Source organism: Panthera onca, chromosome A3 (assembly GCF_046562875.1).
Source record: "Panthera onca isolate mPanOnc1 chromosome A3, mPanOnc1 haplotype 2, whole genome shotgun sequence".
In the NCBI taxonomy this organism is placed as follows: domain Eukaryota; kingdom Metazoa; phylum Chordata; class Mammalia; order Carnivora; family Felidae; genus Panthera; species Panthera onca.
This window is the reverse complement of record NC_138341.1, coordinates 75,198,759-75,226,449: the sequence shown is the minus strand read 5'-3', so window position 1 is coordinate 75,226,449 and position 27,691 is coordinate 75,198,759. Positions and strand designations below refer to the sequence as shown.

At 36.3% G+C, this 27,691-nt stretch overlaps 1 protein-coding gene and 1 long non-coding RNA gene across 5 annotated transcripts in view; one reads left to right on the top strand and one right to left on the bottom strand.

Moving 5' to 3' along the window:
* SRBD1 (S1 RNA binding domain 1) overlaps positions 1 to 27,691 on the bottom strand; it is a 203,974-nt gene that overhangs the window by 39,599 nt on the left and 136,684 nt on the right. The gene's annotated exons all lie outside the window — the stretch shown is intronic.
* On the top strand, positions 4,686 to 26,746 carry LOC132661960 (uncharacterized). 2 transcript variants are annotated; one of them, XR_009602465.3, is made up of 5 exons: positions 4,686 to 4,948; positions 5,164 to 5,268; positions 6,224 to 6,316; positions 23,668 to 23,752; positions 25,579 to 26,746. It is a non-coding gene; the product is annotated as an uncharacterized LOC132661960 (long non-coding RNA). The 2 variants fall into 2 exon arrangements; XR_009602464.3 differs by having other exon boundaries at positions 5,161 to 5,268.

Here is a 27,691-nt window from a genome sequence, read left to right as displayed (position 1 = left end):
TTGAAAAACTTAATGTATACAAGAGAAGCTCAGTGAAGAATCTTACGAAGGATAAATATTAAGAAAGCCACATCTATGGATATGATAGTCAAACTACAGGAAAATAAAGAGAGAGAAAATTATAAAAGCAGACAGAAAGAAAGGACACATTGCATATGAGGAACAACAGGAGAAATGGCTAACTTCTTATCAGAAACAACAGAGGCCAGAGATGAAGAAATGACATCTTTAAAGTGCTGCATTCTCTTATGTGGATCCTGAGAAACTTAACAGAAACCCATGGGGGAGGGGAAGGAAAAAAAAAAAAAAAAGAGGTTAGAGTGGGAGAGAGCCAAAGCATAAGAGACTGTTAAAAAACTGAGAACAAACTGAGGGTTGATGGGGGGTGGGAGGGAGGGGAGGGTGGGTGATGGGTATTGAGGGGGGCACCTTTTGGGATGAGCACTGGGTGTTGTATGGAAACCAATTTGACAATAAATTTCATATATTTAAAAAAATAAATAAATAAATTAAAAATAAGCATTAAAAAAAATAAAAAAAAATAAAGTGCTGCATTAAAAAATAAGACTCAAAGTTAAAAACACCAAATTCTGTATCTTTCAAAGAAGGAAAAATAAAGGCACTTTAAGGTAGATGAGAACTCACTGCCAGCAGATTAGCACTATAAAAAAGGTTAAAGGGAATTCTTCAGACTAAGGAAAATTGATACCAGATGGTAAATATGATAAATATATAATTATGTTCTAATTTTATTTAAAAGACATACGACCATTCAAAGCAAAAATTACAGAATAGTTTGGGATATATATATGAAAATAATCACACAAAGAATGAAGGGTAGTGAGGTGGTATAATATTAACTCTCAGCAGACTATGAAAAGAATATAAATTATAATCACTAGAGTGACCACCAAAAAAAAAAAAAAAAAAAAAGCCAAGAAGTACAGATGAAAAGTTACTAAAAGAGTTAAAACAGAAAACTAAAAATTATTTCATTTTCTGTTAAAATAAAGCAGAAAAGGAAGAAAGGATAGAAAACAGATGGGATATATAGAAAACAAATAGCAAAATTGTAAATTTTAATTCAACCATATTAGTACACTAAATGTTAATGAAGTAAATGTTTCTATTAAAAGGCAAAGATTGTCAATTAACAAGAGACATACAGTAAATTATAAACAAATTGGTTGGAGGTAAAATGATCAAAACAAATATACTATGCAAATATTAAGACTACGAAGACTAGAGTGGATATATTAATATTAGACAAAAAAGACTTCAACACAAAATGCTTATTACCTAATTACAGAGCTTCAAAATACCTGTAGCAATTCAATTGATAATTGTTTTTACCTAAGAGAAAAAAAAATTTTTTTCATCTAAGGGAAAATTTTAAATATGTTCTCCCAAACCTTGTACAAAATATTTATGGCAGTTTTATTGACTAATAAGAAAAAACAGAAAACCCCCCAAACTAGGAATAGCCCAGGTGTCCATTAATAAGAGAATGGGTTAAAAATGTAGTTATGTTCATATTATGGAATACTATTCTGCACTAAAAAGAACTACCGATACATCCAAAAACATGGATGAATCTCACACATGTTAAGATGACTGGAAGAACTCGGGTGCAACAGACTATACATTATATGATTCCATTTATGTAAAATTCTAAAACAGACAAAACTAATCTATGGTGAAAACATGCGTGTTCTGAGTGTGAGAAGGGACAGTTGTAAATTTTCTGGGATGAGAGGAAAGTTCTACATCTTGATATGCATGGATTACACATGTCAAAACTTATTGCACTGTATCACTTTGCCCTTTTTTGTTTGTAGATTATATCTTAAAAGAAAAGAAAAAAGAATGGTAAATAAATAAAAATACCTAAGTTTCTGAATCATTAAGCTGGGAACAGTGATGCCCTTAACTACAGCTCAGTCTCAGGATTCATAGCTCTGGAACAGATGGCTGGGATACAACATATAGACCACTTCTGGTTTTTGTTCTTTGGAATCCGATGGTAGATGTTCTTCCCAGATATCTCACCTCCTGAACCTAAAAGGTAATTCTTTTTTGTACAAAGTAATTTGCAAATCCAGAATCATTCTCAGCACAGCTTCAGTAGACCGCATAGGAACTTAGTTAATGACAAATGCACTCAGTTAGATGGCACAGACTGGGTAGTTAGCCGCTTGTTAGTTCTCATTAAGGACTATCTCATTGAGATCCTGCCCTAAAAAGTTATCATGATGATTAAAAAATTTAAACATAACGTGTAACTTCTTTATGAAGTATGAAGCTAAAAAATGAGTCTTTGCTATCATACTAGTTCAGTGTTAAAATTCTAATCTAGTTTGGCTTTCATTTTGTCTTCTAGTAGGTGCTCTTATGTCCCCTAGTGGATACGGGTCGATATGGTAGAAGAAAGATAAGGGCAATACTAGCTAAGTAAAGGTCCATAAATCCTAAATGCCTGCCTTGCCCACATGCTTTTCCAAAGCAATGCCTCATACCACCCAATTCACCACAAAAAAAGAAAAACATTAACACATCTGAACTGGACCACACCTATCTGCCCCATGTGTGGTCAAATATAGGACCTGGACTAAAACATAATCCTGGTTTATGACAAATGCATACCAATTAGCTAGACATTTTGACCTGACATAATACAAAGAAGTCGGCATTTCCACTGTAAATCTCTGTTTATAAGATTTATAGCTTAGTCATAAAAGCAGACTTAAGAAAAATGTAGGGTACAAACATTTAGCCATGAGAGAGAAATTTCCCTTTTAATAAATTAAAAGTAACACAGTGTGTAGAAAATCTGATCTGAAACTTCTGTGTGTGTGAATGTGCACGTGAGAGAGAGAGAGAGAGAGAAAAAGAGATCCTTGTGCATAGAAATTTTGACAGTCTACTATTTAAATTGTTAGGTGGGGACAGGGGGTAGGGATAAAAGGAGGATATAATGTAAAGTAATAAAAAATGTTGTTTCCTCCCCAAATTGTAAAAACTAGGTTCCCTGTCCATATTTCCAGTAATAAGCATTAAGGATACATTTTGTCTCCCCAAATTCACATACATATACTCATATGTGGCCACACATACAGCCATATATGAAACATCTTCCGGTCCATTAAAACTGTGGACAGTACATTTTTCCCAATTACACCTGAGGCTGACAACACCAGCACAGAATCCATATTCATGTACTTCCACAGGTGAAGCATTAATATAGTAAGGCAAGGTTCCCTTTTGTTTGCCTCTGTCCCCTGCCTCTGTATTACTGTGGCTCAGCCTAGGAGCTCCACAGAATCTGAAACAATTATTCCGTACCTAGCTTTCTGTAGTGGGAGTGAAGACAGGGTTCCCAAACTCCATCCTCTACATCACTTTTATCCCCAGGTCCTTTTTTATTTTTATCTAGAGTATTTATCATCTACTACACACGGGTTTGTTGTGTGTGTGTGTGTGTTTGTGTGTTTAAAATATATAAATTTATATTTATATTTCATTCACTTCTATATCCTGGCACACAATAGGTGCTCAATCCTACTACTGTTTTAGTTTGCATTTCCTTGAGCACTGGTTTAGTTGAGGATCTCTTTGTGTGTTTGCTAGCCAGTTAGACTTTCCTCTGTATTCCCACTTCCTAACACTATGCTCCTTAGCACATGGTGCAGACTCAATAAATTACAACTTAAAGGCATAAAGGAAGGAACAATCAAGAGCCAATTTCTGGCAGTTTTGCTTTTGGATTCTTCTTGATGAAGCTGGGAATTTGGTTTAAGAAAAAGAGTTGCCTTAAAATAAAAGGAGATGCCAGTGACTAGAGATTGTTTAAGGGCATTACAGCAGTACAACCCACATTCATATTATGGGAAAACTGTCCTAGCAAGCACCAATCAACAGCACGCTCAGGTGAAATCCGAAAATGAAATCTGAGATGCCCTAACATGGCATGTTAAGGCTAACCATGGTCACAGGGTCTCTCATTCCAAGCCACCAAATCCTCTGGTGAACAGTTTCTGGTATGTTTCTAGGTCAAAAACAGTTCTTGTTAACTCATAGACTAATCTCTGAGGCTATTAATTAGAAAAGCTTAAGTCTTTCTTCTCTTGGCAACTGAATTAAACTTACGCTTCTGCCATTTTGAACATAAGCTAAAGTACAGCATCCTGTCACACAATAAAAGAAGACCAAGGAAGGTAAGAGATTTGACCTAGAATGTAAAAAAATCTTTACAAAGTCCTGACTTGCCAGCTCCCAGGTCAAGATTTCTGAGACTCATTCATAGGACTCCATTTACCATGGACGATCTCATCACCAGGATGAATAAAAATGGACTTAGGCACCTTTACCAGAAAGGAAGGTCAAAGAGCAAACTTTGATACAGGTACATAACCTTGATATCGCTAATAGGTTTGGGGACAAAATAACTTTTTTTTAGGTTTATTTATATTTTGGAGGGGGGGGGGCAGAGTGTGAGCAGGGGAGGAGCAGAGAGAGAGGGAGACACAGAATTCGAAGTAAGCTCCAGGCTCTGTGCTGTCAGCACAGGGCCCAATGCGGGGCTTGAACTCATGAACTGTGACATCATGACCTGAGCCGAAGTCAGATGCTTAACTGACTGAGCCACCCAGGCACCCTGGGGACAAAATACTTTTGATATGAAAATATGTTATATTTACACACAATTTTTTCATTAAGACTCAATGTAGTATTTTCCCAAGATATCTCTGTCACTGCAGAATTGGGCAGAATCAAGCCCATTTGATCCATAGAATAACTGGGCCATGGACAAGGGTTAGGTCATAGAGTTAAAGAAAATACAAATTGGAGAATTCCAGAATTTAGAAGAGGGATACAGATGTTACTAAGGAAAGAATTCTAGGATATAAGAACTAAACACTGGTCCTTATAGGATCAGCTACACAAGCAGGTAAGAGCACAAATAATTCATGGTATTCATTTCTCAAACCACTAAGAGGAATACTCTGATGGAGTACATCTCAGTTAGAACTGACAATTTTAAATAAATTTGACTTTTAAAGTGAATTAGAAATTTACTTCCACTTTATATGAAAGCTTTTCTTCTTTATGTCCCTTCCCTTTTATAATATTCTAACAAAACTTCTTTCTTTCCCTTTGAAGCAGGGGTGTCTCTTGGTTCATAAGAGATGGTTTATAAATAACACCTACTATTTTGAACAGAAAATTTCAAGAGGCAACCCAATTCCGTCATTCCAACTGGAAGAAGTAGTAAGTTTCACTCTTTTTAAAAGTCACATTGATCCAGGTCACACTTAACTTTATCATTAATTACTGTGGCAGACAGACCCCAAGGAGACCCTCCAGAGAGATTCACCTCCTGGTGATCACTCCTTGTATAATCCCCTCACCTTGAGTGTGAGCTTCCAAGCAGTGGAATATGACAGAGGTGACAGGATGCCACTCTTGTGATCAAGTTACCTAACAGGGGAAACGTGATTTTCCTAATTTCTTGATGAAGTAAGCAGTCATATTGAAGAAGCCCATGTGGCAAGGAACTGTGGGTGGCCTCTAGAACCTGAAAGTGGTCTCTAGCCAGCAGCCAGCAAAAAGCTGAAGCCCTCAATCATACAACTGGGAAATGAATTCTGCCAACAACCTGAATGAGCTTGAAAGTGAAGCTTAGAAGTGCCTTGAATGGACTGAAAAGCAAGCAAATAAAAAACAAACTTTCTAATGCTTATAAAAACCTATTCATTTATTCATTCAATGAGTGTTATAAATTATTTGAGTGTCTGCTTTGTATTTGGCCTTGTTCTAATTAATAAGATTACAGCAGCAAACAGGATGAAAACTTAAGTAAACAAATAAAAATTATAATTATAATGTGATAAATGCTATAAGGGAAATAGGGTAACATGATAGTCACAGAGAATGGAGGTGGCTACGTGAATGATTTGGGATTGACTCTTTGAAGAAATACAGTAAAACAGACACTTAAAGAATGAGAAGGAGCCAGCCATGCAAAGAGCCAGAGAAAGAACATTCTAGGCTGAAAAAACAAACGCAAAAGCCCTAAGAAGGGAATTGTGCTAAATGTTCACAAAACTGAAAGGAGGCAGTGTGGCTAGGACATAATGGGCAAAAGGAAAAGTGGTCAGAGATAAAGCAGACAAGGGTCTGACAGGTCCCATGGCAAGGAGTCTGAATTTTATTCTTTTTACAGTGGGGACAGAGACAGGATCTAACACACATTTGCAAAAAAGCATGCTGTATAAAATGGACTGAAAACAGACAGAAGTGGAAACAGGGAGTCCTGGTAAGAGGCTTTTTCAGTATACCTAGACTGTGGTCTAGAGTCAGGAGGTTGGAGTGGAAAAAAGGAGAAGCAGTCAATTTTGGGAGATGATGAAGCAAAAGAAAGGATCAAGGATTTTAATAAAAATAAATTTTTAATGAGGATAGGTTGGTGGCTCTACTAACTGGGTGGATGGTGATGTCATTAATCGAAAATAGGGAAAGATGGCAGAGATTCACTTAATGGTTTCCATCTTAAATCTGGGGAAGGTAGGGAGAGTTAGCAGACAGAGGCCAAGAGTTCTTTTCTAGACAAGTCTATTTATTAGACTTCCAAACTGAAAAGTCAGGTTGGCAGCTAAATATATGGGATCTGGAGCTCAAGGGAGAGATGTATGGGGAAGCATTCCAGGTATGAACATAATAAACATCTAAAACCTGGGGAGGGAGGCAAAGTGTAGGGAAAGGCTCGAGCAGCAACAAGTGACAGAGGTGGAAGTGTGCACTGTAAGCAGCTATAAAAATGAAAAACTGAATACAATTCTTTTGCAGTTGCTATTTGCAAATAATTCTGAAATTCACCTAAAAACTACACTGGTTTATACTGAGTGTTCCCTCCAGAATCCTTTTTATGAACACCTAGTAATTTTCATTGGATGAGACACATAACCTTTAATGATAGATATTCCATAAGTAAATGATCATGACAGGACTGAATTGTCAAGTGAGAATTCATAATTTGGTTCGGGTGTTACCACCATGAAGGGGCAAAATACAAAGGGCTGCAGAGAAGCTATATACTAAGCTGTCAAAGTTCTTCAAGTTCCTTGTACAAGAAAAATCCATTTTTTTAGTAATAACACCAGAAAATATTTATATTGGGTGTTAATAAATGTCTGGAATTTTATACTGCTAACTTAATTCATCTTCACACCCCTGTGGTTGTTATTATTGTTGTATAATTAGCTCCATTTTGCCTAAGAGTAAAGAGGCACAGAGCAGTTAAGCAAGTTGCCCAAGGTCACACTGCCAGGGTGTAGCTGAGTGCAATGGGTCTATTGCTGGAGCCCAAGCTTTTGAACACAATGCCATTCTCTGTTTCTCAGAAGTGAAGTGGTATCATTTGATCTAGTGATGCTAATTCCAGCTCTCTTGCTTGGGTTGCAAAGAAAACCCACTGACTTTACCTATTTTTTTTTTTTTTATGGGAAAGTTTTGTAACAACCAGGAACACATTTTTTGTTTACAAGGTAATATTTTCTATTCATTCATAAGGCTTACCATAACTAAAAATATTCTGACAAAATAGGTATGCTTTTAAAATTCTGTATCACATTGTTCTTATTACAAATCTGATGTAAATGGTGACAGTGTCTATGTAATGACAAAAAAAAAAAAAAGAAAAGAAAAGAAAAGAAAGAAAAAAAAAGGAGATTTGTGAAGAAAGTACAGTCCTTGTTTTGACAGGGTACTAGTCTTTTCTCTTATAAAACTATAATTTACTTTCTCCTGTTCCCTTTCCCTCTAATTTTTCTATCCTTCTGTCAATAAGAAAAATCAATTATGGCATTTTGACACACTGAAAATAATTATGATTTGCCACCTAACCAGCTCAGCTATGAATGACAGATACTTTTTCTTTTTCTCAAGGGAAACTTGACTACTTTGAGACATTTCCATTTCTGGGTTTTTGTTTGTTTTTATTTATTTTGAGAGAGAGAGAGAGAGAGAGAGCGCGAGAGAGAGCGCACAAACACGAACCAGTGGGAGAGGGGCAGAGAGAGAGAGAGATAGGTGCAGAGGATCCAAAGTTGGCTCTGTACTGACAGCAGACAGTCCGATGCAGGGCTCGAACTCAGGAACCATGAGATCATGACCTAAGTCAAAGTCAGGCACTTAACCAACTGAACCACCCAGGTGCCCCGGGACATTTTCATTTATGGTTGGTTCCTTCACAGCAGCAGAACAGTAAGTATGGAGGTTAGGACATAAGTATGTTCATGTCAGAGTCAGAAGAAAAGGAGTTATGTCCCTTCTATTGGTGGTTTTCCTTCTTTCTCCTTTTGGGTAACTATCAGTCCTGATAAGTTCTAAACAATTACATTTTTTTAAATGTAAAAAGCAAATTATTTCATGGCTACCTCCCTTTTTTTGGCAAATAGTACAAGAGAAAAGAATGATGGCCAAAGGTCTTCAGGACCTATGCTCCCGTTTCTCCTAAGTTAAGTAAATTCCCATATTAGACTATATTCCAATAGAAGGCCTTCTATTACAATAACTTCTCAAAACTTTTAGGACTGGAAAGTCTTACAGGAGGTCATAGTATAACCTTTCAATTCACAGATGAGAACATCTGTACACAGATATTGGCTACAGTGATTGAAGTTAGGACTGTCTTCATGTGCTCTTATACCTTCTACCATGAACAAGGAATACAACCCAAGTTTTCTCAGTTTGGTTTTTCTATAGCCGCATTTCAAAAGACAACAAATTTTCCTTTATTCACCAAACATCTGAGGACACAAAAGAAGGCAAAGTCAAAAATTACTAACTGCAGGGAACCTGGGTGGCTCAGTCAGTTGAGCATCTGACTTCAGCTCAGGTCACAATCTCCCGGTTCGTGAGCCCCACATCAGGCTCACTGCTGTCAGTGCAGAGCCTGTTTTGGATCCTCTCTCCCCATCTCTGCCTCTCCCCTGCCTGTGTTCTCTCTCTCTCCAAAATGAATAAATGTTTTAAAAAAAAATTACTAACTGCAATACAGTATGATGAAGTACAATGGTTCCCAAATGTCAGTTCATGACAAACTTTTTAGTGGTCAATTGCAAAATGAGAAAAAGAACAATGTCAAAGTTTTTCGACGAGATGAATTTATTCAATTTAAAGAACTGTCCTGTACTATATAATTATGACACTCCTGCTATTTTGGTACTAAAACAGTCCTTTAATTTTTCCCTGTTATGTGGGGGGAAAAAAATCCCAGAAATATATCACTCTCCATAACCCTACTATATTAGCTATCTACTGCTGTGTAACAAAATACCCCCAAATCTAGCAGCTTAAAACAACAAACATTTATTATCTCAGTTTCTATGGGTCAGGAATCCAGGAGCAGGTTAGCTGGATGGTTCTAGCTCTCATGAGGCTGCAGTCAAATTGTCAGCTGGGGCTGAAATCATCTGAAGATCTGAGTGGGTTGAAAAATCTTTTTCCAAGATGGCTCACTCGCATCATGGTTGGCTGATGGCCTGAGCTCCTCAAATGCTGTTGGCCACAGGCCTCAGGTCCTCTCCATATAGGTCTCTCCTAGGGCTGCTCACGACATGGAAGTTGGCTTCCCTCCAGTGAGTGATCCAAGAGAATGAAAGCATCCAAGACAGAACCACAATGACTTTTGTAACTTAATCTCAGAAGGGATATGCCATTACTTCTGTCATTGTCTACTGGTCACAAAGACCAGTACAATGTGGGAAGGGACTATATCAGAGTGTTAATACCACAAGGTAGGGATTACTTTAAACCATTTTGGAGACTGGATACCAGGACCACATTTATTTATTTATTTATTTATTTTAAGTTATTTTACTAGACCACAAAATCAAATCTGAAAACTTTTGCAATAGAAAGGACATAAAAGTTAAAAGATTACTCTTCTAGTTACTAAAAAATTAAGTCACTTGATTTTCTTGCCTAGGTTTCTTTAGAAAATAAGGGGGTTGGATTTGATAGTTTCTTAAATACTTTCCAGTGCTAACACACTATAATTCTACACTAGGGATGATGATGATGGTGATGATGATGATTAAGATGACAATGAAGACAAATTTGATAACTTGCCCAGGTTCACTAGGCTAATAAATGATGAAGCCAAAATTTGAACTCAGGAAATTCGACTGTATAGCCTATGCTATATATCTTAACCTTTGGAAATAAGTGAAAATGAAAGACAGTGAGAAACACTAAACAAGTTAAGTAACATCTTGCTACCTTACTCTCTCATCCACTGCAAAAGGGAGAAAATAATCTCATTCCATCCTTACTAAGTATCTCATAAATACTAATTAGCTATTTTATTATAACTTACTTAGGACAACGTAATATAAGGGCCCACTTCAAGAAACCTGTCTTCATAACAACTTGTAATATAATAATGCTTTCTGTAATATGAAATTTCCATTGTAAAATGAACATGCTTGCTATATTGTTAGGGTATCACCTCCAGATGACTTTGGTAAAAAATACCCATAGTCAAGGAAAGCTTCTATGCAGGCTTGGAGAGGGGGAGGGGGGTGGTGGTAGTAATTTTTAATTTTTAATCTTGGTATTTATCTCTCCTTTTTCTTTCTTCTTCTTCCTAAGCACTACTTTTAATTTCCCTTGAAAACTTTATAATAGCTGACTTTTTAATAAATCATTTTTCGTTAATGTTTTTTAAGAAAATATGACAATCACTACGCAGATAAACAAAAGACCATACTATTATGGTTTAATATTATTTATCCTTCTCTTTAAAAAAATACATATACATACACATTTATGCTCATTGGCATCATATTCATGATAGTTTCAATTATGTTTTTTCTAGATGTCTTCTGAATGTACTTCTTCGTCCCCCAAATATTAATACTCTTTTTCACCAAAATTAGAAACCACTGAGCAAACGCCATTGGTATCAATAACAAGGAAAATCTGTGACTGTGGCTGCTCAGTGCTCAGTAAAGGCAATCTTCTGGCATGAAACAAGGCCAGAAGTCAGTTAAAAAGAATGATGCAAAATTTCTTAAAAACCTCGCCAGAGAATGAACATGAAAAATAGAGGGCAAAATAACATTGTCAAATTTGCTTTCCATTTTAGAACTCAAGGCAAGACAAAAGTCTCCTTGGGAATAGTAGACAATGTTTCCATTGCTTTTCACTAATATGGCAGAAAAAAATTAATGTTTCAGACATTCAAGAGTGACAATTGTCTTTCAGACAGTTGGAAAGGACTTGAAAAAAACATTTGTTGGAATAAATGGAATGTGCCTTGGCTTCTGTGGTCAAAATTTCTGGGACTCAGCTGAAACAAGATTCTGGCTTAAGACTTATATGGTTTTCATCACCCTATAAACATTAACATTATTGATGCAGATCTGTCGCTTGAAATATTTTACCCATATCCTCCACTGCAAGGAATTTTCTTTTTACCCATTCATCTCTAGTGACAAATTTGTGGCACTTACAAATTTAAAAGGCTGTCAAAATCTAATAATGAAACCTTGGGGGGAGTCATATGGGGGCACAGATCAGAAAGAACCAAAATTAATTTCAGAGGATTTACTACATAGGTTAGGGGTCACCATAAGGTGAATTTCACTCTACAATGTGAAATCTACAGAAGCAATACCTTCCCAGAAGCAAAGAAGTGGTAGAAAAGGAAGTAGTGCTAGTCAAGGCATGGAACAAAGTGAGAAACTCGTTACAGAAAGCAATGCATAGACAGCATAGAAAACCACATGTCGTCAGTGACTTGAAACCATGCCATACTTGTTTTAATAATGGCTAGTTCTAAAAATCAGATATACTTTTCAACCATTGATAGCTCACCTGGGAAACTATCCATCTTAACAGGAATTGAATTTAAAGGCTTGAGTTCTACAAATCTTCCCTAGAAAGTGTAACAAAAATAGAAAGATAATTTAAAAAGACAAAAAGGCTGGGACTTTCCCCCCTGCCTAAACCTCCATGGTACCTGGTACTAGAGAAAGTCCAGTGGCTAGGAACATGTGTTCCTCAAGGCCTTAGTCTAGGTGTCTTGAGGAAGGAAAGTCAGAAGGAAGAGGCTGCAGGCTGGTACATCACGCAGAGGACACAGATGAGGAAGGCGCTCATGAACCAGGCGGAACCTCTGGAGAAGCTCTGGCCTGGGGTACGCCAGAGACCATACTGGAATAAGACCTGGGGCATTCATTCTGAGTCAGACTATAAAACAGTTGCCTTCTGTGAGAGGTAAAAATTAACGTGCCAGGACTCTCGGCAGGCTGATTTCACATAAAAAGGAGATGGTTCAGGACAGCACACCATGGAAAAAGGAGCTCGGTGCGTAAGACAATCAATCCTGATAGAAATCTGAGGTGGGGAATCAGGTCGCTACTTCATAAATGCTCCTAATGTTGGAACCGCAAGTCCAGAGACCATAGTCCTTTCTACCATGCCAGGGATGGGCTGGTGGTCTCCCAACTACACATGCTGAGAGAGAAGAACAGGAGTGTAGACAAAAAACTCTGCCACACCCTGCCACGACTGAGTCTTTCTAGCCCTTACTCACACCAGGGGAGAGGCGAATCCTTCCCTCACCTTTAAAGCTAAAATCTCACAGACCTAAGGATTGGAAATCCTTTACTCTTGCCTGAGTTCTCAAGTCTGAGGTCTGGCCGTTTGCAATTCTTCTGTACAGTGCCCAGATGCAGAAGGCCGGAAGGCAACAGACGCTGCTCAGAAGGTCTGGTGAGCGTGCTGGTCAGATCGTTAAGACTGCTTGCTGCACCCCCTGTTTTAGTTTCCTAGGGCTGTCGCGACAAATTGCCTTACACTAGGTAGCTTAAAACAACAGAAATGTACTCTCTCACAGCTGTGGAGCCTAGAAGTCCACCATCTCTGAGCGAGAACCCGCTCCACTGCACTCTCCTAGCTTTTGGTACTGTTGGCAGTCCTTGGTATTCCTTGGCTTCCACTTATATTCACTCCAATCCCTATCTCATCTTCTCATAGTGTTCTTTTCTCTGTGTGTGTGTTTTCTCATACAGACACCAGTCATTGGATTAGGGTGAGCCCTAATCCAGTATGGCTTTATTTTAATTATATCTATAAAGACCCTACTTCCAGGTAAGACCATGTTCTGAGGATTTGGGTAGCTATGAATTTGGGGGGCACATTAGTCAACCCAGTATACCTCCAAATTCACCACAAGCAGCATCCAAAACATTTATTCCACCTATACAGCAAATATTTATTTTACCTTCCCTCACCAAAGAGGAAAAAAAATGTAGGATTCTTCACTAAGGAAACTAAAAAGGCCCCAGGGAAAAAGTCTTCTGAAATGTGGCATGTAGACATTGCCCAGTTAAAGAACGGACACCTCTCCTCAAGAGATCACAATAAAGCAAACTACTTGCATATAGCAAAGCTCCATCTGGCCTCATATGGCCATATTCTTAAATAGGAAGAGATCACCATGGCTCTCTTAAAGACTGAAAAAGTCTCCATTTCAAGGAATATCAAGATAACAGAAGAACAAAACAAACAAAAAAAGCAGGAGAAACAGAGATAGAGGGGGAAATCCCTCTGGTTTGCATTCTTAGGAAAATAAAAGAAAATGTTGTAGCTAAAAATAAAAACAAACAAGAAATAATACCATAAGAAAGGAATTACAGATCAAGAGATCATTTTTTAGAAATTAAAGTTAAGATTGAGGAGGGCACCTGTTGGGATGAGCACTGGGTGTTGTATGGAAACCAATTTGACAATAAATTTCATATTAAAAAAAAAGATTACCAAAATGATATATTCAAAATAAAATGATTAGAAGGTAAAGTTGAGGGCTGGCCCAGCACAACAATGACAAAATTCAAAGGCTGAAAATTTCAGAAAAGAGAGACAGATTCCACCTAAGATGGTCCTTATCTACCTTAGCAAAGTTAGAGAAAACACAGGACAATAAATCAAATGCATAGCACAAGGTATTTTAACAGAGCCAAATGACATCTTCAGATTATAAAAGATACAAGTGTCTAGCCCAAGGAATGAAAAGAGACAAGCACCTAGGCATATAAAGGAAAATGGAAAAACAACAACAACAACAACAACAAAACTTCCAGGGATGTGAAAAACAGGTCCCCCTCAAAGGAATGAGAATCGGATCACCACCAATACCACTGCATGATAGAAAGTGATAGAATGGAAGCAACAAAATCTTGGAGGGAAAATTATTTTCAACCTAAAATTCTGCACCCAGGGAAACTATTATTCAAGTGTGAGAGTCAAATGCCTTTTTGACATGCACAAAGTCAAAGCATTTACCTCTTACACACCTCCAAACAGTTATCTATCAATGGTAGGGTTTTACTTACTGCTTTTTCCTCTTTTCAAACCTTCCACGTACTACTAGTGTAATAAATGCTTTGTGTTTGCTGAATGAAGGAGAGTTTAAAGCAGAGGTCACTTCTTTTTTTCCTTTTCCCATCACTTGTAAACAATTTGAAAATGGCATGTCACAGTTCCTAAACGGGATTCAGAGATCAGAGCCACGTGACTTAACCCTCATGAGATTATTAAAAACTTTGGAAAGCATTATTTTGTTCTATATAAACCAATTTTCTCCCTCTACACAGAATCCCCAAATTGGTCTCTTTCGTCAAAAGAAAACCAAATGGTAAAACAAAGCATATATGTGAAATAATAGGCATTAGGTATACAGAGGTATGAAAGCTATGTACCAAAGTATTTACCAGAGAGCCTTGTTTTTAGTTAGATACTTACGACATGGGTATGTAATGTTCCTGAATATGCTACGTAACAGGGACTGAACATATAAGAATTGCATATTTGAAATCAACATAATTTTATATTAAGAAACAGGTATTCAATTCTTTAGTATAGAAAATGACATTTATACCAAGTTTTCATTGTAAATGCCAGTATTTCCTCTCTATATCTTAACATACAGTGTACAGTTACAAACTAAAAATGAAGTAACATGGTTTATTGTTTAACAGAAGTATAAAGAATACTACCAAAACCCTTTTCTCCTTTCATTTGTGACATGCATAAACAAGAATGGCAACTGTAACCAAGTCCTCTCTTCAATAACATAAGCAGCATGGTTACAGATGCCCAGCGATGCTCAATTATATTAATTATGCATACAACTTAACTATTAAGAGCACAGACTTTGAATCAAAGTAGACTTAGCTTCAAATCTTGGCTCTACTATTAACAGATTTTTAACCTTGTGAGCTTCAGTTGTTTCCTCGATAAAATGGAAGAAGAGATAGTGCCTGGCCTAACAATATGGTGAAGATTAGATTACATGGTTAATCTAAGTTTTATTATAAGCCTGGCACAGAATAAGGGCTCAACAAATGCTAACTGCTATGATCAACATCACCACCACCACCACCACCACCATTCTCATCTGTTGGGCAGGCAAAACAAAACCCCAAAACTGGAATGGATCATTCTACTATTGAGATAAGTATTCAGCATTAGGCACAGACCCTATACAAATACAATATATGCATCTCAGAGGCCTGGGAGGTTATACAAATCAGGCCAGGAATATGACGGAGATGGGTAAGGGCTGGTGGTTTCACGGGTGGTGTGTCCTTTCCAATCAAACTTAAAAATTATTTTAAAATTCCAGTGCTAGCTAAATGAAATCCTCTGCTGGTGGAATATGGCCCATAGGTAACTGGTTTTCACTGCCTGAACTAAAACCATTATTTAAGCTCTCAAGCTGCCCCTTAGAAAGATACCAGAAAACAGGATTCTAAGATTCCAATGTGTTGCTATGATTTTTTTCTAGGTTTCTCATTTTAATAAATCTTTTTTTTCCCCACAGAATAAGAGTTACATGTTTTAATTACAGCAAATTAGGAAAGTGTGCAGGTGCACAAAGGAGAAGAAAATGACACATACAATCTTATCACTGGGGAGCAACTGATCTTAATGTTTAGGGATTTTCCTTTTTCCTTCAACTTTTCCTAGGCATATTTTTCTTCTTGTAATACAAATACAAACCCAAGTTTTTGACTGAATATATGGACGTTTGATTTAAGATTCTTTGGAAACTTAACATTAAATAATTGTAGCTTATTCAGTTATATGGACACACTTCAGTAATCCAAAGTCTTTTTAAAAATCGAACATTTTCCTTTGCTTTCTCAGTATTTAATTATAGGTAATACTGTAAGAATATGTTTATGCATAAAATTTAAAAGTTAACTTACTTCTTTAGGACATAATCGCACCCCCCCCACAAGAATTGGTCAAAATGAAAAAGGACATTTTAAAGTCCCTTGATAGATATTGTCCATCTGAACACTGAAATAGTTACATCAGTAACTAATCCCACAGAAAGATTAAGGAATGCCTTTTGGCTATCTGTTTGCCAACTATGAATCTATGGTATGTCTAACACATATGTTAAATTAAGATTCTGAAACTACTCCTTACACATCATCAAAAGAAATTAAAGTCCAGGGAAACATTAAAATTATCATCCTAGCAATATTTTCAACCAACATCAACCCTGAATTTCTTTTTGTTTCAGAAGTATAGGAATAAAAATTAAAACACCACATCTTACTTACATCAACATTGTCACAGAGCCTACTGTAGAGCTCTAGCTCCCGCCGGGATGTGCTATGGAACCTAAAGTCTATCTACCTAAGAGTAAAGCAGTAGCAATTCGCCAGCTACAGTTAATACAAACTGTATAATCATACCTGAGTCACCTATTTCAATGAAACTTGGAGGGGTAAAGCTGATCACTTCATAAAAGTGATCAGGGTCTTTAGTAATTAACGGTCTCAGTTCTCTAGGACAGGTGAAACCAGGTATCATGGTCAGGTTTAAGAGCCCCATATAACAAAACAAATAGTGCCCCAAAATCTGGAAGTGAAACCAGAGTTTTACATTTCCTAACAGGATAGCATGGGACCATACACACACCTAAACGCCAACAACAAAACAAAACAAAACAAAACAAAAAAACACAAAGGACTAGGATACTAAATTTTCTTACTCATCTCATGAGACTATTATACGGAAATCAAGTACAAGAACAGTGAGGCATTTGAAAAATTAAACGTCATTATCACTAGATGTTATAAATTGGTACATGTGGAAGCACTAATTATCAGTTAAGTTTAATATGAAGATAGTGAATTCAAAGTTCCTTAAGGGCAGGGTTCACGTTCTTTGTGATTCCCATGGTTTATAGCACATTTGCTTTGAAATTGAGGGTATAATTATTTATTGAGTAAATGAATAAATAATATTAATAAACTGTATTTGATTAGTATTGTATGCAAAATGGCTTTCAAAATATTTTCACAGAACCATTGAATCTGTAAGTCCTGGTAGGAACATGTTTCCAAACATTTTAGATCCTCTATGCTGGAAGAAAACAATTATAATATTCCTAATTTTTTTGTGCTTTATAACATTAATTGTGAAGTAAGTTCCTCTCAGCACCGTATCTTAAAATAAAGCACTGCCCTTGTTCATTAGATGTTCAAGGGGGGAAGTAAGAGAATGACTATATATGCCAATTAAAGCAATTATAGAACAGAAAGATGTTGGGATGAATATCCATCAAGTTAGTTTTAGAACACATAAGAAGCATCAGAGTTTTGGAGGAAAAAAAAAAAAAAAGGCAAAACTGCCCTATCTTGGCTGAGTAGCACTATTAAATTCAGATGCAGGGTTCTATTTAGTTTGGACAGGTCCCAGCCACAGAACAAAGTCAGTCTGTCTTAGTACCATAACTGAATTCTACAAGTTAACAGCTTTTCATGAAAAGCTGCCATTTCAAAATGTCAATCAAATCTGAGCATAAGTGGGAACTCCTGCAGAAATAACCAGCTGCAGGTTTGAAAAACATTTTTCACTGAAAGTGGAAACACAAAAGATGTTTGAACGGGATCTCTTTTCATTCCTGTAACAGTAGACGGCCATTTTCACAACATCAAGGACAGAAAACAGAGGGCAAAATTGCAAATAATGTCTTGAAAGGGCTATTTGCAGGAGTGATGACTGATTCAAGTTACAAATGACAGAATTATTGGCAAATGGGAACTCATTAATATGAAATTGTTTGTTTCTCATTAACTGATCACAGTCTCAGACTATTCTTTTAATTGCACTTGAATGATTATACAATACAGAATGAAATGTAGCCTCAAGTTTTGACATTTACTTTCAACTTCTTTACAGAAATTGATAATGGTATCACCTGTCTTTATGAGTGTGGGGGAGGTCACCAATTATAGTTTATAATCAAATTTTAAAAAACATTATTTCACTTTTAGAATGTCAAAGACAGTAAAAATACCACGAGATCTCGCACCTTTCTTCCAAGAAAAAAATCCCTTCTAAGCAATGCTATAATAAGGTGAAACTACATAAGGGTAGCAAATATGATGTACTGTATGTGGAAAGGAGCTAGTACTTACTCAGGAACATGCACGTCAGAAAGTAAGACTCTGTAGAAGACCTGTCAGCACACTAGATTTTCAGAGGCATAAAGCAGCATACAGATTGACCAGAAAATAGCTTTTAAAAACTGTTGCACAATGGAAAGAGAGTGATGCAACACAAATGCCCTACAAACATTTTCTTTTTACATCACACACTTCCACAAATTATTTTTTTTCCCACTCATTGACAGCTAATAGGAGAATTTAATGTTCATAGAAATGATGACTCCTCTGAACACCAATGCAGTTGTCTGTGCAGGAGAGAGGATATTAACACTGATTTTCTTTTGTAGAAATGGTAGGGAAAGTCAAAACTGTAGTTTAAAAAGTACTACCTATACCATACATAAGGTTCTATTAGAATTTTCTGGGCTCCCAAGATTAACCAAATTTTATGTATTTGGAAGATTTGGAGAACCTGTTTGAGCTTTGTTTATATACTTATTATACCCCATATTGTTGACACTTAAATATGAAAACAAACAGGTGGTATTTAGAAATTAGACTCCAACTCCCAAATAAATGCTACAGACTATTTAAACCAAGAAGTGTTTTCATACTGGTATGACATAATTCAGGGATGCGAGAATCTGCTGTCTTATGTCTTTTTAAGTTCAACTTCCCTCATTTTCAGAAATTTAGTCTCTCTCTGTTTTGCTGACACAAAAACTGACACACATCTCTCCCAAATGCAGATTTAATTTTAGTAGGTATGGTCTAATTAACATACTTAACTCTAGCCCAAATTGTGATTCTCTGGTTTCACACACCTATATCTACCTGGGAATTTCTCTTGGGCTTATAATCAACAACAGCAAAGACTCAAAATAAGCACCTAATACCATTCGTATATAAAATTAAGTAAGCAGAGATATAATAAGTCTCACTAATCTCCCTTAATCTTTTCAAAAGAGCCACAATTCAAGGTCAGCTATATACACCAATCACATTCTCCATTACAGAGAAATAGTCTTCATTCTAATGTGAGTAAATGAATTCAGTTTTAATATGTGTTTCCAAATACGGGACAGTGAAGCCTTGGTGCAACAGCATCTTCTGCTCTACTTTAAGAACTTTTCATTTAGTGCTATAGCATTCATAGAGGTTCCTAAGAGAATACCCAATATTTAGTTCCAAATGCTTTTAATTCTTGCATTTGAACAGCTGTATGAAGTGGCAGAGCTTCTTAAAAAAGTTGGTGGGAGAGGGGGGCATGAGTTGGTTACCAGTTGTCACCCAAAGATAACAGTTACTTTTATGGGGGTATTACAAATGCAAATGGTTAATGCGGTATAAATTGTATACTAGATTTTAGTTAGAATGTCTAAAGCTATCACACAAGGCATTCATCTGTGTTCCCTGTTTATGGGAATGAAATATGTAGTCATTTGAAGTCCACAATATGTATACTGTGTTTGTAATAACTGTAGATTTTACAAGCACATTATTCTTTCCATTAGGATTAAAACCTCACCGAATAGCAATTTGTGAAAGAATTCTAGCAGGGCCCGGAGCCCAGAACTCTGACCTCTGATGAGATGCTTGGCAGCAACAAACTCTGGGTCTAGGCAAAACATCTGGTTTGAGTTAGACTTCCTGAAAAAATAGCCCCTGTACTGGGGAAACTGGTATTCACTCAGCTTTGTATATATACTTTGACTGACTTCAACACTGCTATAGGAAAAAAAAAAAAAAAAAAGAGAGAGAGAGAGAGAGAGAAAGAAAGAAAGAAGAAAGACTCCACTAGAATACTTGTCAATCACAATAGACTCTTTGGTGGCCCCTCTAGAATGAAACTCTCTTATTAGCTAGAATAGTCTTTCTATCTTCCTTCCTTATTTCCACGTTATATCATATAGAGTGTATAGTAACTTCAAGATAAGTTAAAAATAAGTCCAAGTTTGCTATTAGCAAACACAATACATTACTTTTCTTTTAATCACTCCAGGGGAGAATCACCAGTTATTTTTAACTTCATTCTGTTTACATATATGGAGGGAAAAAAAATAAAACAACATTGTGAGGATTCCTATAAATTTGGTAAATATTAAAACTAAAACAAATTAAATAGCTTCTAACTAGTGTTATTTCTAAAAATGATAAACGTAGTAGCAATGTTTATGGGTAAGAAGTTCTTGGAGTTTCTGCAAATTTAATAAAAATCAAATCCAAAAATGATTCCTCTAGTGTGTGTGTGTGTGTGTGTGTGTGTGTGTGTGTGTTACAGACAAAAATCTTCTGGGTTAATATGCAAACACGACACAACAACTTGGAGACGGGACATTACTTAAAGGTTCTCCTGCCACTTTCATCTTCTGATTAGCAGGTTTAGTAGGACAAATGAGGAAATCCATCCACTGCAATTAACATAAGTCTCTAGGTTATTTAAACCCATCAAAAGGGGACATTAAATTATTCCGCATTCTTATATATACACAGAGTCTTTTGAAGCAGGGTTCTTATATATCAGACTGAAGACAATCCAAAACGATGAATGGTGCTTGCAAAAGAAAAGGGCAATATCTAGGTAAGCTGTTTACTATAGCCAAAAGGATGTAATATAATATTGTATATAAAATTAAAAGAAGCATAAAAACAGGATATTCCCATGTAGTACTCTCTGCCTTGACTACCATTTTCTTTGAGTTTCTAGTAAAAGCAAAAATGTAACCCAACCTATCCCACGTCAATGTGTAAGATTAAGGTTGAATGGGATGTGATTGGGAGCATGGTTCAGTTTGAAGGATCTGGAAAAGTTCTGTAAACCTCAGGTGGTGGTAAATTGCCATTTTACCTTTCTATACATCCCTTTAATTTAAGTATCACTTTCGTGAATAGAACTACAAACTCATTTAAGTTTAATCTTCTGACAGAGCAGTGTGGAACAGAACATAATAGCTGTACATCTCATTAAGTACAAGTTTGCTTTTCTACTAGTGGCATTGCTAAGGACTCTACTGAACAATTAACAGGTTATAAGACATCACTGTCACTCTCCAACAGGTATCAGCCATCGGCAAAACCCACTTCCACCATACTTTAGGGAGCTATTATTTATGCTCTGCTTATAGATTAAAAATAAAATCTTATTGACCAAACCCAAGCCAGCATGTGTTCAAAGTTCCTCAGAATCCTCCTGACACACACACACTTGTTTGTCGACTTGTCACAAATAGCACAAATAGTTTTTAACATCTGTCACAACTATTATTCAGCGGATTATAAGCTTTGTACTATCTCCATATGATACACTTTTTAAAAAGAGCACTCATTTCTACCACAAAGTCTTGTTAGTTCCATTCTAATTGAATCCACAAAATAATCATGGAAAGTGAAAGATTTTGCTTCTCTTAACACTGTTTCTTGAATCCATAATTCTTATAAATTTTAACATAACGTGCATTTGCCAGCTTTGAGTAAAGTACCACGTCGCTGAAACTCAGCCCTTCTTTTCTCCACACTCTTGCAACCTTTTTGTGTACGCGCCCCACATACAACCCTCTACACTTCTTAGCTCAATAGAAAAATAAATGTTTCTCTAAAAGGTGTTCATTTTGATACAAAATAAAAGTCAATAAAGGACATGACAAATTCTTCCCATTTAAATGTAATATTTTGAGAGAGTATATTATAAAATGCAATGCAGATTTATACCAGCAAATGCCTACCGGCACACGTTTACTTTTCTATCTCAAAACAAGGATAAACTAATCCTGTTGTATTCATTTCTGAAAGAAGGCAAAGGCATTTTTGTTAGAAGCTGTGTGAGAATGCACTCAGGATTATCATACATATTTATAGGTAATCGCACTGTAGGTATATGATGAGCGGCTTAGAAAGTTTTTAGAATAATGATTGCCTAAAATGCCTACATAAATTATTTTTGAAAGACTGCTTTCCCTTAAACCTGACTGCCTAACACTCTGTGTCTGAGTCAGAGCATAAGCATAAATGTATATGACTTGACACGTGCGATGGTTTAATTTTGTCTGATGATTAAACAGAAAGTCATTATCATAACTCTGAAGGCCACTCAGAGAAACCCTTTGAAGCACAGGGAAGGGGACTCCTCTGTCATCCTCCTTATGAAAGAAGTAGCAAGTAAAACACTTTTCTTCTTCATGCAGCTTTGGAATGTACATAGCTCACTCCTTGAGTACAGATCAAAAAAACTAACTGTAACAATGAATAAAATAATAAAAAATAACAGTGGTGATTTTGTATTATAGTAGTACCTTTACACTGGAATTAAACAGCAGATTTTCTTTCCAAAAGGCATAAAGAGCATTTCACTGCTAACCCCCTGCATTTTTGAAAGCTGTGGCCACAAAGGCACCTTTATAAAATAAGCCCCCACTTGTTAAAACTGTAACATTGCCACCATCACTAGAGTTTCACCTTAGTGACTTAAATAAATATAAATAAAGTAATAAACACTATATGTTTTATAGAGTTCTATGAACCAGAAAAAAAAAATCACCTTACAAAATAACCTCCTGGCAAATGCAAAAGAAAAGCTAAATTTGGTTTGCTCATATTTTCTGAGTTCCCAGAATATAAGAAGCAGCTAGGGGAAACCTAACTTATTTAACTGAAAGACTTTTGCTTATTTCATTTTCCACATTAGCCTTTATGGAAAGCAAAGGAAAAAAAAGTATTAAACAGGAAAGAATCAGAGAAAGGCAGTCATTAAAATAAAAAATATGTAGGGGGTTAAAACAAAATATCTTTCATAGTCTATGTTTTAAGATGACCTTGAAGAAAATCCGTCTACTGACTGATGTCGGACACCGAAAATAAGCTCTGTAAGAATCAGATATGATGGCTGATACTCTAGGCGGTAAAACGTCCAGCAAGTAAGCTACCTGCTTCGCTTCCCTAGCAATTAAGTGATGGTAAAACACCATGCTGCTGCTGTCTGGTGGTTGTTGTATAAACTGTTTTACCCAGAATTGAGGAACAGAAAATACTAATGACTACTATTGTTTCAGACTTGTTAATATACTAATGGAGATTTTGTAAGGTTTGAATGTAATTCTCCAGTCACCTGGATGATAGCAATAACAACAACACTTATTTTAAATGACTCCAAATTATATACAGTTGAGTCAATTTTAATTTGTTTTCATTTAAGGTCTTCTAAAGTTGAGGCCAGCATGCTGAAGAAAAATATTAAACTATGTATAACCCTGTGTCAACATATGATGCTACTGGGAATGGTAAGTGAATTAATTTTCCAAGGAAAATTAATTACTTATGACTTACAGTTGTAAAAGCAAACAACGTAACTCTGGATTAGGGCACATTTAATTTCTGTTTGTAGGAGCGATTAAATTAATTTCATATAATTCATGGTATGTAATGGAAAGCAGAACAAAAATGAAATTCTAGACAATGACTGACATAGAAAAATGTATATATTTATGAACCTGATCCAAAAATAAAGGTCATGGATATTAATCACTGGATAATAAAACAGCATTTTTAATGGCCCTGTAACAATGGATTTTTAGCATAGTTTTTAAGAAAACTTCTCCAAACAGAAATGTCTAATGGAGAAACAAAATAGAAAACTGTAATTACATCCTATAACATCTCTAAATCTCCTTCATCCCCCCCCCCAAAAAAACAGGCAGTTGGAATAAAGGATTTGCACTTCTTTTATTTATAACAATAATTTTTGTCCACATAGATTCGGGGGAGCTAAAACTCAATATACCATTAAGTGATTTTCTTAAAATTACAACTAAATTATCTTCCTAACACCCAAATAGTAAAGTGCTTCTAAAATGGATCATCTGTGATTCATTTGACTGAATTATGCACCTGAATACTGCTAAGACAACAGATTTCGGCTAACTAACGGATCCTAAGAATATATGCACAGCTGTACAAAGGAAAATATTCATTTTTTTACTCCATCATTTCTACCTGTCCCGATTAAGCTAGACATAATCTTTTAATTTTGGATTCCAACTTCATGGCACAGTCCAGGTGTTAAAATCAAGAATTAAATCTTGCCCTGATAGTAACTCCGATGAGTTTCAAGTAGCTACATGAAATGTCATTCTCATGATGTATTAAAAACACACACGAAATCAGAACATTTCATATTCTGGTAATAATCCTAAGTACTGACTATCCCTGGCCACCTGGTGGAAATCATTGTTAGACAAATTCCCACTGACGTTTGGGAGCATGGACTATGAGAGAGTAAGCATTTTGACATATTCTTTTAAAGGAAAGTAAAATATTTCTATGACTTTTGCTTTTAGGAAAGAATAGATGTGGGCTTCTGATGAAAGATACAGCATGGACCTTTAAAAAGATAGAAACAAAAACTATACACACGCAAAATATACATTTCCCCTCAAAATTTTACTTTTTACAAATTTTGAAGTATTCCCTTTTCCTGGTCACACCTTCTATCAAGAAGAGCACTTAGTATTCCCATATTATTTTATCTTTCAAGATAAATATTTATACAGGAAAAAATTAATTTATGTAACATTGCCTTTGAGACCGAAGAGAGAAAATTACTAAAAATATTCTAAATTCCATTATAATTTTAGACCTATTAAAGGAAGGAGAAGTTGTTACATTACTTTGGAATCTATGAAAATTAAAATTTGTGGAACTATAGTCTTCAAAAGGGATTTTTTTTTTTTTGAAGTAACTGTACTATGAGAAGACTATGGACAGAAACTTTCATTCCAAAAGAAGCTGTGACTTAAGCACGATTAGGAAATGTTTTTGCTCTATTTTGAAGAGTAAAACTAAATGGAGCAATGGAAACGTCACCTTTCGGGCTTCTTTTTCTAAAACACAGGTTATCCTTATTTCAAAAAGGACCTCACTCAGCATAACCCAGACTGAAAAAGGGGTCTGTTTATAAAACTGTCCTAGATAGGTTCTCTTTAGGGTAGGAGGCACATCCAGCTTTGGTTCAACTAGTAAAGCTACCCAGGGGGCTGAAACATCACCTTGGACTCTCAGAGAACTGAAACTTGACTTTATTTCCTTTCATTTCTGGCTTCAACATCAGAACAGGATTTTGAAAAGACAGAAAAAAGAAGAGAATGGATAGGAGAACGAAACCATGTCCTTCTAGATCAGAACGAAATCAATCCTGCCACCCACATCTGTGCTGCTTAACTACACTCGTGAGAAGAACACTGAACGCTTTTCAGAATGGCAATAGAGTCTACGAGATGGACGGGCAAGACTTACGGTGACACTCCCTCCTTAGAAAACACACACACACACACACACACACACACACACAACACCCTCTACATTCCCTTGAGTTTGAAATGAATTTCATAAGTCTCTTCAGGCATCTTTCTTTTATTACAGCCCACATTCATATTTCAGTAGAACAACTACAAGGGAGTCACTAATTTTTTATCTAAACTATGACGTTTTGGCAAACGTTATATAACCAACTATAAATCCACAACAAGCCTCAAATACTAAAGAGCTGGTAATTATATGATGAGAAACAGCTTGATTATGGGAGAGGCAAGGCGGGCTGTCAACAAACAAACAGCTGTTTCTTATTGACAACCCATAACTAGATCGTGCATCCCAACAAACTAAGGAGTTTGTTTCTGTTGTTGCTGTTGTGTTTGTTTTTAACTATTCCACCCCCTTCCCCTCCCACGTCCAAAATACTGAGTCGATTTAAACATTAGATGCAAACCACAACAGAAGAATCGGATACACAAGGATAACAAGTAAAGCACTACAGACTTATAAAAAAAATTCTGTACGTAATAACTAACAGAAGTTTAAAGTGTACTTTCCAATTCAACTTCAAATGGCTATCTTTCCCTGTGCAACACGTCCTGTCATTACTATTTATAAGAGGCAGCTCCGGCAATGGGCCTGTTTCCTCATTCTTGGATTATGACCCAGCAATGCTGCCACTCTGATCCTTTGTTCTGGAAGCTTTCTCCGTAGCTTCTTCCATCCTCCCTTTTAGCAGCAGGGAATGAGCATGCTTAGATCTGCCAGTGTGAACTCTAAGGTCCATTGTAACTTGAAACTAAATGATTCTAGGAATACTTGATAAGCTTAGCGTATGAATCAATAATGGGAATAAAAAGAACCTTAATATCACAGGTTAAAAAAAAAATCCACAAACGTAAATGGAATCTTTATTTGATGTCCTTGTCATATGAAATAAAATCACTTTCACATTTGCACCTTCAGGCACTTTCATGTACTTTTTGTGTGTGAGGTTTTTTTTTTTTTTTAATACATATACATTATTTCCTTTTAACACCCTTTCAGAAAGCATATAGGTAACCTTATTTTATTTTCCAACAAGCCACGAAGAAGTAAAATTACTTTCCCAAAGTCACACAGCAAATGTAGCTAAACCAAGGTAAGATCACAGCTCCTTTTGCTGGTCCCCTGTGTTCTTTCCACTGAACCACAATGAAATGAGTTGGGAGGCCAGTGAAAATGTTCATGCAATTTCAGTGGTAGGCAGGTTCCCTATCCATATAGAAGCTTTACCTCTCTGGGAAATTTTGATTAAACACACCCTGCATTATAACTACCCAATACAAGGAGGAGTATATGTCAATGGGCATACTTAATGCATCCCAGGTATGACTAACAAGTATTTTAATCTAGAATCCAACTTTCCTTTGCAAACTTAATGATAAACAGAGGATTTCTCCACAAGAAGATAGCTCCTATCTCTCTCACAACCACAGGGTTCCATTTTATTTAAAATCATGCTCTTACCATCTAGCAGATTGGGCTGGATATCTTCTGTATTCTGCTGCCATCAGTGGGTCTGTGCTCGGTTAATGCTACTCTGGGAACATGCCCGTAAATTTGTATTTTGAAAAATTCAAAGTTGCTTAAATTTGTCAACACATATCTGAGTAGGTTTCAAATCGTAAACGAGGGTAGACTCACTTTTTTAAAAGCCTGGTTGTATTTCACACCATATGAAGGGAGGGGCCCCGAGAAAAGGGACTAGGGAACAAACTACCTCTTCAAAAAACAGCTCACAGGAGGTTGGAAGGGAGAGGAGGAAAGAGGCACATAAGCAAAAGGACTCAGCAGGAGAAAATGCTGAGGAAGGCAGAGAAAAATGGAGGGCATGCTTGGAATTAAGGTTTCTCCATTAGCCATGCTTT